The sequence below is a fragment of the Babylonia areolata genome, chromosome 9 (assembly GCF_041734735.1).
Source record: "Babylonia areolata isolate BAREFJ2019XMU chromosome 9, ASM4173473v1, whole genome shotgun sequence".
In the NCBI taxonomy this organism is placed as follows: domain Eukaryota; kingdom Metazoa; phylum Mollusca; class Gastropoda; order Neogastropoda; family Buccinidae; genus Babylonia; species Babylonia areolata.
This window is the reverse complement of record NC_134884.1, coordinates 41,713,218-41,728,664: the sequence shown is the minus strand read 5'-3', so window position 1 is coordinate 41,728,664 and position 15,447 is coordinate 41,713,218. Positions and strand designations below refer to the sequence as shown.

Below are 15,447 nucleotides of genomic sequence, written 5' to 3'. Positions count from 1 at the left end.
AGTTGCTTCTTTAGCCGCACTTATCAACAGCTGAAGTGGATAGTCATGCTCTCCAACAGAACAACCATCAATTCAGTCGAGATGCGCACTCCAGTGTGTGTGTGTGTGTGTGTGTGTGTGGAAAACGAGGTACGGTATGTGTCCGCATCATGACGGAGTTGCGATGTTTTCCAGTGAATTCAGTAATGAATGACGGAAGTGAAATGCTTGCTGAGGGAATTGTCACTTGTTGTGTTGATATGTCTGTGGTGTTGAGTCCTCTCATAATGGATGTGGCAATAAACTGACCTAAAAAAAACAAAAGACAACAACAACAATCGCTCCCACAATTAAATGACCTAAAAAACAACCCCAGCACCCCCCCTCCCCCCCGCGCCTCTCCCCACCCCCCAAAAAAAAATCGCTCCCACAATTAATAAAAGGCCCTAATCTTCACATGATAACTACCAACCCTTCAGTATGCCACAATTACCAAATCACCAACCCTTATCATATTCCTTCCACACCCCATCTTATTCTGATTTGTGCATCGAAGACCATCCCCCGCATTAAAACATTGTCTTTTGTTTTCAGTGTTTTCAACATTTTATAATCTATGATTATGCTCCCCCCCAGCCCCCCCACCCCCCACCCCCCCACACACACACCTCATTTTGTTGGTTGTTGTTGTCTGTGTGGTTCATAGATAACGATCAATGAAAAAAAAAAGAAAAAAAAAAAAAGAGAGCAGCCATTGTTATTGTTTATGCGCTGAACGCTGATGACGCAAATCCAGCGCCGGAGAACATTACTCCCCCATCCTCCCGTCCCGTCTCCAGAGAAACCTGCCGATGACGTCAATTCGATGCCTCAAAATAGTCAGCACCCCCATCCCTTCAGCAGTTCTCTCTCTCTGTCTGTTCTATGCCTGTCTCTCTCTCTCTCTCTCTCTCTCTCTCTCTCTCTCTCTGTTCAATCCCTGTCTCTCTCTCTCTCTCTGTTCAATCCCTGACTCTCTTCCTCTCTCTCTGTCTGTCTGTCCCCCCAGTGACACGCACGGTGTTTTATTTCCAGAATCGGTTTTAAGCTGACCTGCATTCTATTTTCAGCCAGTGGGCGAGAGAGCTAGTCTGCCAGGAATAGCTTGACCCGATACCAAACGGGACTGACAGTGTTGTTGGGTGTGCAGATGAACTTGCCTGTGGCAGTAAAGCAACAACAAAAAAAGGTAAAAGATATTGCGGCGGGGAGTATATATATCATTGTGATATGTCGAGAGTGGGGGTGGCAACTTTAAATACGTCGTATATCAGCTTATTTTTTTCTGTCTTTTTTTTTTTCTATTTTGGATCAGTTTAATTTCAGTTTAATTTTCAACCGTTCCCTGCCCCCCTCTTAATGCCGTGTAGTTAGTGGCGTGTTTGTGGGGACTCAGTCGATACGGCTCTCCTCTCTCATGAATGATATGTGAGTCTGACTGCGTGTGTGTGTGTGTGTGTGTGTGTGTGTGTGTGTGTGTGTGTGTGACTGCCGTGTGTGTGTGTGTGTCAGTGTGTGTGTGTGTGTGTGTGTGTGTGTGTGTGTGTGTGTGTACTAACACTCTACGCGCGCGCGTATATATGTTCCTGTACGCACGTGTGTGTGTGTGTGTGTGTGTGTGTGTGTGTGTGTGTGTTCAGGAAGGCAGTGAATACGCGCATTGGGCAAGGTTCGTGCAGGTAAGAGTGCAGGCGGACGGAAGATGGGTGCGGGAGACTGCCTTCCTTGGTGCAAAGACAGGTGGCAGGCGCGGGGGTGTAACGAGTGAGTGGGAGGAGTTAGGGGTTGATAGAGTACAGGGACAGAATTTTATTTTGCCACACACCTTGTTCCTGTTCCTGTTCACCCACCACCATGCTCAGAGAGCCAGTCCACCAGCTCAGACCGTGTTCTGGGCTGTTTCCTTCAACCACACAGACACAGGGGCATAGATCTTATCTCTGTGACAGGGATGGAGGATGTTTATCAAAGAGCCAGTGTCAGGTTGCATGATGCCATCTTTGCAGCACTGAGTATGCTCAGAGTTAAGAATGTTCCTAAGTGTATGGAATTTACTGTGGAGTTAGGAACATTCTTAACAATAAGCAAACTTAGCGTTGCTAAGTTCGCTCATGCAACCCGGCGCCCCAGCAGACATAAGTACCAGGAGGCTGTTTGTTTGATCTTTGGCGGGTACAATATCCGAGTAGTTAAAGTATTGGACGTTCATCTGAGGGTCCTACATGGGTTCTTCTTCTTCTTCTGCGTTCGTGGGCTGCAACTCCAACGTTCACTCGTATATACGCGAGTGGGCTTTTACGTGTATGACAGTTTTTAACCCGCCATGTAGGCAGCCATACTCCGCTTTCGGGGGTGTGCATGCTGGGTATGTTCTTGTTTCCATAACCCACCGAACGCTGACATGGATTACAGGATCTTTAACGTGCGTATTTGATCTTCTGCTTGCGTATACACACGAAGGGAGTTCAGGCACTAGTAGGTCTGCACATACAGTATGTTGACCTGGGAGATCGTAAAATTCTCCACCCTTTACCCACCAGGCGCCGTCACCATGATTCGAACCCGAGACCCTCAGATTGAAAGTCCAACGCTTTAACCATTCGGCTATTGCGCCCGTCCTACATGGGTTCGACTCCCGGTACCCGTCACGGCCGGCTACATGATGGCTTAAAAGGTGGGGAATTTTTTCCATACCAGGTCAGCAGTAGAGATGTGCAGTCCTAGTGCATGAACCCCTTTCAGGTGTATGTTCAAGGGGAAGATCAAACGCGTACGCACTTCAAGTTAAAGATCCCCGCCGTAACCCATGTCAGTTTCAGTTTCAGTAGCTCAAGGAGGCGTCACTGCGTTCGGACAAATCCATATACGCTACACCACATCTGCCAAGCATATGCCTGACCAGCAGCGTAATGTCAACGTCAGGTGGGTTATGGAAGCAAGGACACATACATAAATCCAGTATGCACACTGGCACCCGAAAACGTAGATGGGTGCTTGCTTACATGGCGGGTAAAAACGAGCATGGAGGTAAAAGCCCACTCATACAAGAATACGAATGAATGTCTGGAGTCAGCTGCAGCCCATGAAGTGGAGTGGTGGCCTAGAGGTCCGCTTAGGAAGCGAGAGAATCTGAGCACGCTGGTTCGAATCACGGCTCAGCCGCCGATATTTTCTCCCCCTCCACTAGACCTTGAGTGATGGTCTGGACGCTAGTCATTTGAATGAGACGATAAACCGAGGTCCCGTGTGCAGCATGCATTTAGCGCACGTAAAAGAACCCACGGCAACAAAAGGGTTGTTCCTTCCAAAATTCTGAAGAAAAATCCACTTCGATAGGAAAAAGAAATAAAACAGCACGCAGGAAAAAATACAAAAAAATGGGTGGCGCTGTAGTATAGCGACGCGCTCTCCATGGGGACGGAGCAGCCCGAATTTCACACCGAGAAAGCTGTTGTGATAAAAAGAAATATAAATACAAATGAACGCAGAGGAAGATTGTGGATATAGAGCAGTGGTTGCCATGGGTGACCAGAGGGACCCAATCAAGAGTGGAAAAGTAATGCAAGTACAGGCATAAAAGAGAGTGTGAGACTGGGATTGATCAGTAGCTGCATTTTCCCTAATAATGTGTCTTTCTTTTCCAACACTGTTTCTCTCTCTCTTTCTCTCCAGTATGTGCAGAACTTTGGGGCCTTAATTGATGCTGGAGAACTTGACATCACATTGAAAAAGTACACTGACGTTTGCTGATGGCATCGGATGGAGGAAGCTTTGGCCAATTCACCATCATGGATCATCGGTTTTAGCTGAGATCATAATTCTTTTGCTGATTGTTTTCCAACTTGAGCGTTTGTTGATAATAATATTGTACACTGCACCCCTCTGTGTGGGATTATCATGGCCTGTATGATTAAGTATATCCGGTGTGGGGAGAGGGGGGGGGGAGGGTGTCGTGTGTTTGTGGGAGGGTGTGTGTGCCGTGTAGGATGGGGGGAGGTGTGGGAGTGTGTCTGTGTGTCCACGATAAGCCGATGGATGTCTGTTCTGTGAATCTGGAAGGTCCGTCATAGGAATCATGGCAGTGTGTGGTGGTTTTGATGTAGAAATTTGGGTCGGCCAACCTTCTGCGGAGGTCAACATCGTCTCAAATGTTTGATCTAATACGACTTAACCCTCTTCATCCGCATATGTATATACAGAAGATCATCTACGCATGCTAAAGATTCAGGGTAATCCATGTCACTTTTAGACGGACGGCTATCATAGGGAGCTTCAAACATACAATGACACCCATTCCCCCGAAAACGTAGCATCGCTGCTAAAATGATGGATGGTAAAAACTGTCACGGTCATACTCATAAACTGATATAATCATTTAAACAAAAACAACAACAACAAAACACCAGTTGTCGGCAGCTCAGTCACCAACATAAAGAAGAAAATCAGTTGGTCAGTGAGTCAAGCAGTCCCTTTCTGGGTTATCACAAGTTCAGTCGGTTTATCTCGTTCCGGTGTCTCAAGGAAAGATAACTGATGTACTCTTCTTTTTTTATTTTTTATTTTTTTATCACCCAACCACTCGAGGTCTCAATATTACTTTATCACAGGATATACGATAACATCGGGTTGTTCAATGAGCTTTCTTTGCACTCATTGGTGTCAAGTTGATTCAACTGACAACCCTAAGAGGTCTCAAGTGGGGCTTACGTTTATACAGTACTTGAAAAGAGTATGCCTAGTTTTGATTTTACGAGATTCTTTTCAGTGACATGTCAGTCTGAATCTGACTGTCCCCACTCCTTTCTGTCACAGCATTCTATGGGTGGGGTTACTCCCATGGACAAAATGATATATTGTGGCTTACCCCAGAAATCGGAGGTCGATGACTGTGTATATGATCGGGGTCGAAACTGTGAGACGCCAGTCGTGTAAAGAACGTATGTATATGTACACAAGTGAATGTATGAGTTGGAGCCCACAACAACAACAAAAAAAGAAAAAAAGAAAGAAAAAAAAAAGGGTGGGGTGGGGTGGGGTGGGGTAGGGGTGGGGGTGCTACGATCGCAACTTATAACTGTTCTGAAACATACGAGTCAAACACTGAGGATAGCGAAAAGAACGCAAGGAATGTGTGAAGCTGAGTCAGCAACCACGACAGAAGCCCTTCATTGTTTTGCAGAGGGGTGAGGTGGGGGGGGCGGGGGGGGGGGTGGGTGCGGAGGGGGCACGGGGGGAGGGGGGGGGGGAGGGAACACCGTGTGAGAGTGGCTGGCCGTTCCAAGTGACCTGTTTTTCACGCGACAGGGGGCCGCCTGCCTGTTGGTGTGCCATTCAGCGAACTACGAATGGTAGTGCAGAGGGTGTGACAGCTACCACACAGAGAGACAGGGCCAGTGGCAACAAAGACAGGGGAAAGAAAAGACGTGTGTGTGCGTGAGTCTGGGTGTGGTGTGGTGGATGTGGGCAGTGGTACAGAGGCAAAGAAGACTGACCGTACGCGTGTGTACTCCCCCCCCCCTCCCATCCCCCCTCAGACACACATACACACACGCACCACACTGAGCAAAACGGTCCGTGTCGTCTTTGACCCAGACAGACAGACGGAAGAGGGCCAGAGGAAAAGTACACATCCCCTCCTTTCCCTCCCTCGCCCCTCCCCCCTCCCCCCACCCACACACACACACACACTGTCAGTGTACACGTCGGCTGACCCAGAAAAAGGAAACACATAACAGTGGCGTCTGGGTGGGGGTTTAGGGGTGGGGGGTGTCTGTGATAGCGCGCGTGGGGTTGGGGCATTGAGCTGAATCCAATTCAGCTTGGAGTGGTGGGTTGGTTTGACAGGGCGAGGTGTGGGATGGGGAGAAGGGTGTATGGGGGAAGAGATGGGGAGTGGGGTGGGGCGAGAGGGGGAGGGGGGGGGGCGGCTTCAGAGCGCACGAGACACAGTACTGACGCTCTCAAACTGACGTCCAAGGGTCAGTCAACTCTATTCGCGCTGCCGTGTAAGGAGCAAATGCCTGCCGCATAAAAAATGTTTTTAAAATTTTTATAAAATGAAATTAAAAAAAAGGTGTGGTTGGGCGAATAGGTCACTTGTGAGTTCCCGGCCCGTGCGTTTTGTAGTGTTTGCGGCTGATACTTCCCTGTCTCATCCATGTTACTGATGTCAGTACAGAAGCATACCCACTCTCACTGACTGATACATGATACCCGCTTACTGACATACAGACACGCCTGAAAGCACACACACACACACACACACACACACACACATGTTCACGCGACCTAGAAGAGCACAAAGAAACTTTACGACACAGGCATTCCGATTCCCCATCACTGACACCAATCCGGCCCCAGGGGCTCTTGTCACAGTCACTGCTGACCCCTCAAGGGCACCACCTTCATCGGACAACAGCCCACGGCAATGACACACACACACACACACACACACGAGACTCTACTGACAAGATTCTCTTTTGTTCGGTTCAGATCACACACACACAGGGCACACACACACACACACATCCGTCGGGGTGCGGTCTAACTAATAATCCTTGACAGTGTGTCCTTGTTCCCGCTGTTTCACACACATGCACAAACCGCTCGCGCGCGCACACACACACACACACAATTCCTTTGACGGGTTTTACAACAAATGACATGAGTCTGAGTCTCAGTCACACACACACACACGCTCACACACACACACACACGAAAATCCAAGCCCCATCGATAGTCGACAAAAAAAAAAAAAGACGATTCTCCTTAAACGGGCAAAACAAGCGGAAAAATCAAAGAATCAGCAGCGAAGAAAAACCAACACATCTCGCTCGCTATCTGGTGTACCAAACCCAGCTGCTAACCCAAGAAGACTTTGCTCAGCAGTTCACACTGCATGCGACCTACTTTTTGCTCGCGCCACTATCCCCCCCCCCCCCCCCCCCCCCCCAAGCCCCCACACCCTCACCGGAGACGCCGGAAGCCAGACAGACAGACACGTACACAGCCAGACAGACAGGCAGACGGACGGCCAAACTGTTGGAAAGCATGCACACGTTTGGTGTCAAAGGTACATCACAATACACACGATAATGGTTTCCTTACATGGCCACAATTAGAAGTGAAGACACGGCTGCAGTTCAGGGCTTGTATCGTGGCTCAACGGTAGTAGTCGCTGTAGGTAGGTAATATAATCCGCCAGACTTGGCAAACTTATTATTCAAGGGTAAGGGTCTGTCCACTCATGTCGCTGCGACCAATTCTTCTTCGTTCATGGGCTGCAGCTCCCACGTTCACTCGAATGTGCACGAGTGGACTTCTACGTGCATGATCGTTTTTTGCCCCCACCATGTAGGCAGCCATACTCCGTTTTCGGGGATGATTGATTTGATTTGGTACCCTCATATTTTCAGGCGCACATTTTGTTTGAGGAGGGAGGTGGTTTTGGAGAGGGAGGTGGTTGATGGGGGTAGGGTGGAGGGACTGTGGGGGTTGAGAAAAGGGATTCTCGCAATCAGCTTTTTTTTGTAAATTATTTTTTTATATAATAAAATCTATGTCTGCTTGTAATGTCTTGAGTTGGGCGTCAGTGTTACTTTTGAGTCCCGCGCCCTCTCCATGCCCCGCGCCCTCTCCCCTTTTCAGCTCTTCTCTTTTACTGGTACACTCGGGTTTTCCACCCACCACAGTCTGACGCTAATGGTTCAGTGACGTGATTAACCATCTCAGGAAAGGGGTGTAGGGGTAGTTGAGAGGATAATGGGGGATATCTTCTTCGTTCGTGGACTGCGCCTCCCACGTTCACTCGTATACATGAGTGGGCTTTTACGTGTATGACCGTTTTTCCCCCCCACTTTGTAGGCAGTCGTACTCTGTTTCCGGGGGGAAGGGGATATCTAATAACATCTATCCCGTAGTCTCCTAAACAGTGGGAGGAGGGCGGGGGGCACCACATATTTGGCAACCAGCCTCCTCCATCCATCGCGGTTCTCTATCCTTCTAACTTGCTGTCTCACTCAGGGTTCGACCTGTCCACTCTGAGATGGTGTCCTCCGATCTCTTCTTCTGCCTGCCTCTTCTCCTTGCTTCGTGCACTGTTCCCCGCAGGATGGTCTTGGCCAGTCCTGATGAACGCGAGACGTGGCCATACCACTTCATTTTCCTGTTCTTTACAGTGGTCAGTAGATCATCATGTGGCCGAATAGCTTGTTTGACTCTTCTGCGGACTTCGCCGTTTATGATGCAGTCCTGTATGTGATGCCAAGGGTCTTACGGAAGCATCTCATCTCTAAGGATTGCATCTTATTCTCTAGTTCAGCTCAGTTTAAAGGTCCATGTCTCGCAGGATATAGATATATAGAAATGACAATAGAGCGCCTCAGTCTGATGTTTGTGCTGAGCGTGATGTTGCTGTCATTCCAGATGGTTCCTCAGTTTTGTCAGCACTGTTGTCTAAGCCATCCTGGAGAGTATTTCTGGTTTGGATCCTTCGTCCTAAACGAAGACCAAACTGATGACCAACAACTCCGACGGCATCAGCACCGATAACAGAGTCAACGGTGAAAAACTGGAAACCGTCCAAAGCTAATATCATACTGACACCTATTGGCTACCTTTGCTGATGCCACAAGACCGACAGAACGTAGCAATGGCCCTGGACACTTGACACACACATGGACCAAATAAAGGTTTTAGAATTTTGATAATGTTTTCCTTACATTTTTTTTTCATCATAAAAGTTGACAGCAGATTCCCCGTTAACAACTCAGTCTCCATAGCTTGGACCATGACAGGTGACCTTGAAATGGGAAGGTCAAAATCTCAGCAGGCATTATAATTTTGTTCGATTTGCATGGACATCTAGTCTCGCAAACACTGAACCCATTAGGATGCGATCTGCACCGGGGTTATGAAAACCTCGGCTGTGAGACATGGACGCTGTACAAAACATGAAACAGATCGCAGAGCAAAGATAACTGGGGCACTCATCGTGAAATTCCAGCTGCTAATTTGTGGGTTGGACATACAGTCTGAATGGAATACAAGCGATGCCAAATATTTTCTTCTCTAAGTTAGCTGCTGGCGCAGTGAACTTCCATGCAAGACCCCTGCATGAAACATTTCAAGGACTGCCCGAAAGCTTCCTTTTTTTTCTTTCTTTTTTTTTCTTTCTCAAGGCCTGACTAAGCGCGTTGGGTTACGCTGCTGGTCAGGCATCTGCTTGGCAGATGTGGTGTAGCGTATATGGATTTGTCCGAACGCAATGACGCCTCCTTGAGCTACTGAAACTGAAACTTCCCTCGGGGCCTGCAGCATTCCAATCTAGTGCTGAGGGAAAACTTCGCCACTGACCGAAGCGCCTGGTGACTGGCTGTCCACAAGGGAGTTTTTACGTCTGAGGCGTCATGGGAATCTCTGTCAAACACTGAGACGCGTCAATCCCGCAAAGAGAGGAGGCGAGACATACCATCTGCTATGGCCTGCCCATAGTGCGGCCACTGTATGCGTCTGACCCGGCTTGGGAAGCGTCTTCATCTCCGGTGGGAATAACGTCTTCAGCCTTCGCAATACCAGTCTGTTGAAAACAACTGACCATTTGAATTTTACACTTGTTCAAGGTCATAAACTGAAAGATCAAGTTTGGGGTTTGCTCTTATTATTTCAGTTTCAGACCTATTTGATTGACTTTGCATTTTGGCTTCATTCAAGGTCATGGCTGGGAGAAACCGGTTTGGGGTTTACACTCATTATTTTATAAACTTTTTGATCATCCTTTTACGAATTTCATCGAGCATGTATGGATGGAACCTTCAGTTCTAGCGGTCAAAATCAGTGAGGCTCACTAACAAAATCAATGAAGTGTCTGGATTGTACCATGCATAATTACCATCATAAAATGTGGTCAGCAATTTATAACAAATGCTGTTTCTTTGTATGTGGGTGGCGGTGGTAGGAGAAACCAACTGATCTAAAAGTAGTTTTAGGTCAGTGGATTGCACGGTATGGGAGTACGTATGTTTTTGATGATTTTGCAATCATCCTCAAAAATGACAAACTCATATCTTTTCTTGATTGAATTAACGTAAGCCTTTGTGTTTGCATGTGTGTCAAGTGTGTCCTGTGTTCATGCTGATCAGTGTGTCTGCGCACCGTATGTGTCTCTGAGTGTGTGTGTGTGTGTGTGTGTGTGTGTGTGCGTGATTGCGTGTGTTTGTGTGTGTGCGCGTGCACTTGTATGCTTGCTTCCTTGCTCGCTTGGTTTCTTGCAAAAAGCATTCGTGTTCGTACAATATGTGTGTACCGAACGACATGTGTGTATCATCCCATGAGAAACGTGTACCCCACTGATGTCACATTAGCTGGAACAGAAAGGAGAGTCTTGTTGGAAAAGAAAGCTGGCTGTACAACGACAGATGCCTGCAGGGAGCCGAAGGCAGCTTCTGTGGCAGCTGTGAATAAGAGAATACTCGTTCCCAGGGAAGAAGGAGTTCCACCAACAGTCAGCTCGCGTGAGAGTGACGTAACATGAGTTGTGGCTCGCGGGCGCGGGGTGTGGGGGTGTAGGGTAGAGGGCGGAGGGGGAAGGGGGGGGGGACGAGTGTGTGAAAGCTCAGGCTGAGTCGTCACGTCAGTGTACCAGCTGACAGCGTTTGTAGCGTACTACACACGTCTGGCAGTCAGCTGATCTCTTCATGTCATGGCAAGACAGCCTCGTCTTCCGCCACTTTCCCACAGTCTGAGAATCGATTTTTTTTTTCTCGAGGTCATTGGGGGAACAAACATCCATGCAGACGATAGAAAAGAAGTGGGAGGAGGGGAGGGTGGGTCCTTGGGTGGGATGCGGAGGGGGTGGGGGGAGACTGAAATGGGTGGCGCTGGCTGTATCGTAGCGGTAGGACAGATCAACTAACGGAGGCTCTCCACCATCATCAGTGGGGTGAGGACGGGAGGGAAGTGCAGCCCGAGTTTATACTGATCAGTCAAGCCGATTACCATTGTAAGACGTGATACAATACAATACAATACATTACAATACAATAAAATGCGAGGCGAGGCGATGATGCAATACAACAATCACCAGCAAGTCCATGTGGACACTGACGTCTTTGTATACCCGGCGGTACACATACGTATGTAGGTGCAAACATCAAAATTACGTTCATAGTCCTGCTATAAAATAATAACACAATGCCCTACAATTGACATACCCATTACAAGCTCTCTCTCTCTCACACACACACACACACACACGCACGCACACACACGCACACACACACACACACACACACACACACACACACACACACACACCACATAAACAAACCAAAAAAATGCAGCCCGATGATTCATAATTGTGATGTTATGCAGAACAACCGTGACACAACACACACACACAAGACGATACCACCACATTATCTCTTAACAATATGATTATCTCCAGCCAGTGGGTTTGGACATGTCTGTGTGTGTGTCCCAATATCCTATCTAAATGAAGAATAAATTGCAATACAGTGCAACACACAATCCAATTGGCTGAAAGCCAGTGGAGTTGAAAGTACAAAGTCTTTGTATGCAACACACTAGACGCCACGTTCTTGGCATCAGAGATCTTTTCACATCCCTCTTGCGGCCAATCAGTGGCAGCCTCTGTGCGTGTGTGTTTGTGTGTATGTGTGGGTCTGTGTTTTTGAGTGCGTTTGTGCATGCGTGAGAGTGTAAGTGTACACAAGTGTCAGGAGAGTTCTGTGCATGTGTGTGTGTGTGTGTGTGTGTGTGTGTGTGTGTGTGTGTGTGTGTGTGTGTGTGTGAGGGGTAGGTGGGGGTGCAGGGAGGAGGTGGGGTAGAGGATGAGGTATGTGAGTGTATTCATGCCTACACTGTGGGAGCAACAGGATATTGGAACATATATATTATATATATATCTTTGTATATATGTGTGTGGGGTTGGGGGTGGGAGATATGGGCGTGTGTGTGTGTGTGTGCTTGTACAAGTAAGCGTTCATCTGTGTGTGTGTGTGTGTGTGCGTGTTTGTGTGTGTGTGTGTGTGTGTGTATGTGTGTGTGTGTGAATAGAATAGAATAGAATATATTTTATTGTCATGAAACCGTAAGGTTTATAAGACACAAGTGCAATGGTAAATGAATGAACGAATGAAAAACACACAATTAATCAATCAGTTAATGCAGTAAATTGCAGCAGCATTCATAAACAAATTTTCCCAATCTTGTTTGCATATATTCATCATCTGGTAGCATCACCTGACTGGGAATATGTCCTGTGTTATTCGAATTTTGAATATCCTTTAAAAATTGTTGCCTTAAGGTTTTATGTTTAATACAATGATGAAGAAGATGGATTTCGTCTTCCAGGATGTTACACTTGTTGCACAATCTGTCTTCTTGCGGAATATTTAAATATCTAACTTTCTCAATCTTTAGGTCATGCGCGCTTATTCTGAGTTTTGTTAAAGCTTGTCTGTGTTTTGTATCTGATATATTTAAAACATAGGTTTCAGTTTTGTACTCTGCTACAATCGTATTGTAAAATTTTAGCTTTAATATTTTTTCTCTTTTATCTTTCCAGTATTTGATATATTCATTTTCTATTTTTTTTATACACGACGTATTTCAGTCTATGTACGCTGAATGTGAATTGATTTTTCCAAATGTGATCAAGGCCTATAATTTCGAGTATCTTTTTAACAAAAATCAACCATGGGGAAGTGTGTGTGTGTGTGTGTGTGTGTGTGTGTGTGTGTGTGTGTGTGTGCCGTGGAAGCTGCGATACATAGACTAGAAATGAGTGTGTGGAGGAGGGGGGTACAGGAGGTGCAGGGTAATGTGTGTGTGTGTGTGTGTGTGTGTGTGTGTGTGTGTGTGTGCGTGCGTGTGTGTGCTGGAGCTCATGTACGTTTATATGTATTTGACTGTGCTTTCATATCTGTGAAACTGCGTGTTTGGTGCATATCTGTTATGCATGTGTGGGTGTATGTGTGAATGTGTGTCTTCATGTTTTATATTTAATTGCTTATTTATCATCATTGTTGTCTTATTTATTTATTAATTTATTTATTATTATTATTATTATTTTATTATTATTTTCATTACTACTACCTTTTTTTTATTATAATTATTATTTATTTATTTATTTATGTAAGCTTATCTATATATATATATATTTTTTTTTTCTCAAGGCCTGACTAAGCGCGTTGGGTTATGCTGCTGGTCAGGCATCTGCTTGGCAGATGTGGTGTAGCGTATACTAATGATGGATTTGTCCGAACGCAGTGACGCCTCCTTGAGCTACTGAAACTGAAACTGAAACTGTATGCCCGAAAATCTTATCAAAATCACAATGGTAATTGTCACGTGATACTTTTATATCGACTACATTTTACTTGAAACAGTTTACGACTGACTCCGGATCGAGGGGAGTCACGGGGGTGGGGAGTGGGGGGGGGTGGTGTCGGGGCGGCGGGGGACTGACGAACATGAGGTGGGGGAGAGAGTGATGTGGGAAAACAACGAGAATCTAAACATAAATGACATCATTTTGTTCTCAGCTGTTCACTCGGATGGAGGTGGGAAAGGAGGTGGAGTGGAGGGGAGGACAAGAAAAATCATTTGGGATGGGTTAAGGGTTGGGGAGGGGGTGGAGGGGGGAGGGGGGGGACACTGCAGAGACAGTCTTTAAAATTATTTTCATGTGTCCATCAAAGAGAAGTGTTGGGTGGGTGTTAACAGTGTGAGCGTTTGTGGGGAGTTGGGGGAGTGGGAGGTCAAGAGGGCCAGGAGGCGGCCTAAATTGATTCAACTTGTGCTGTTGCAGCGGTCAGTTTATCTAAATTAGTAACACCGGCTGTAGCAGTGAAAGGGTTCATGGCATGTTTGATCGAGATAGGTTCCCCTACTGTCCAAGGTGTGGATTCCAGTCTAAGTTGTGTCGGCAGTGAATGAGGTCCAGTAAGGCATCTAAATTCCATCCCCAGTCGCAGCCCCGTACCATGGCGGTCGTCGGAGCTCGCAGATGGATATATAATCCCTGTCCAGCTGTTAACGATTGACACTTGACTGCTAATGCAAGACATGCGCTCTATGGGATTTCAGTCAACGAACTCAGTCTCAGTGTCGGCATTTTATAGCTTTACCCACCAGGGGCCGTTACCGAGATTCGAACCCGGGACCCTCAGATTGAAACTCCAACTCTTTAACCACTCGCCAATTGCGCCCGTCATATTCATCTATTTCTCAGTGCCGGGCCCAGCATCATGTCTGAAACGCCGTGTAAAGTGCAGTTCTCACTTAAACGAAATTATCATTTTTATCAATAAAAATGAAGTAAAAACTAAATCGCTTTTTACAACTTCTGTCCTGATATTTGTTCTACATAATGAATGAAAAATAAGTTTAAAAAAAACGAAAAAAAATGAGTTAACTTAGGATAGTCATTTTGTCTGCTGTCTTTGTTTTCCTTTTCACTGAAATGTGTGTGTGTGTTCCACAGCTTACATCCTTTTCATCTTACCACGCCGTGTATAGTATACTCTGCGGATAAAGTTGAAGATAACTATACTGATGAACAAACCAAAAACCGCATACTCGGTGTTTACTTTAGCTCCTGACCGCAGCCCAAAGGAAGGACTGAAGACATACTCTGATGATGAATGAATGATATGGATATTTCTGTATCACATATCCTCTGTCGGAGACCAATCTCTAAGCGGCGCTTTACTGTGTACAAACATTAGGTCATTTGCACAACAGGTTGCATACATGGGTAGAGCCGACTGACGGCTGCCATCATTCGTTTCAGTCCTGTCATTCAATCAGATTTCAGGCACACACACATACACACTCAGGCAGACATGTAACATTTTACGTGTATAACCGTTTTTTGTTTATTTGCCCCGCCATGTAGGCAGCCACTTGGCCGGTTTCGGAAGCACGCCATCGGTGGTGTCCATCTTATCTTTACACTGAACTATTTTTCCCATGAAGATTCTGATACTTTTTTTTCTTTGATGATGTTTATCACTTTTATGGTCAAATTGATCATTTATTTACAAGTTACCCCATGTCGAGTACTGCACATAAAAGAAAACAGGTCAAAAAGAGTTATCATGTTTTACCCGACAGTCAGTCTTTGTTCTCCTCAGCCGTCGGCGACTGAGACAGTCCAGAGTTTCTGGAAAGTTCGAACAAGCCCCCGGGGTGTCAAACTGTTACCTAACGATCCACTTCAGTGAGTGGTAGAGCGTTCCCACGCTGCGGCACGGTCAAGTTAACTTCCGCACCACGAGACTGGACCACAGCTGCTTATAAGTGAGACCGTCTCACTGTGTGCTTCCATTTCAACCGTTCGACTTGGGAAACTTGGTAGTCTGAGAAACGTTCAGTCATTTCCAGCCACATACTTCTTTCTCAGTT

General features: G+C 46.4%; 1 protein-coding gene across 2 annotated transcripts in view; it reads left to right on the top strand.

The window, feature by feature from the left end:
- The first annotated feature begins 1,676 nt into the window (after window positions 1–1,676).
- The window catches only part of LOC143285456 (serine/threonine-protein phosphatase 4 regulatory subunit 1-like), a 53,507-nt gene continuing 39,736 nt past the window's right edge, over window positions 1,677–15,447 (top strand). For both annotated transcript variants that reach the window (XM_076592752.1, XM_076592751.1), the window contains exon 1: window positions 1,677–1,697. The gene's annotated coding sequence lies outside the window, so the exon portion shown is untranslated. The remainder of the gene's footprint in view (window positions 1,698–15,447) is intronic.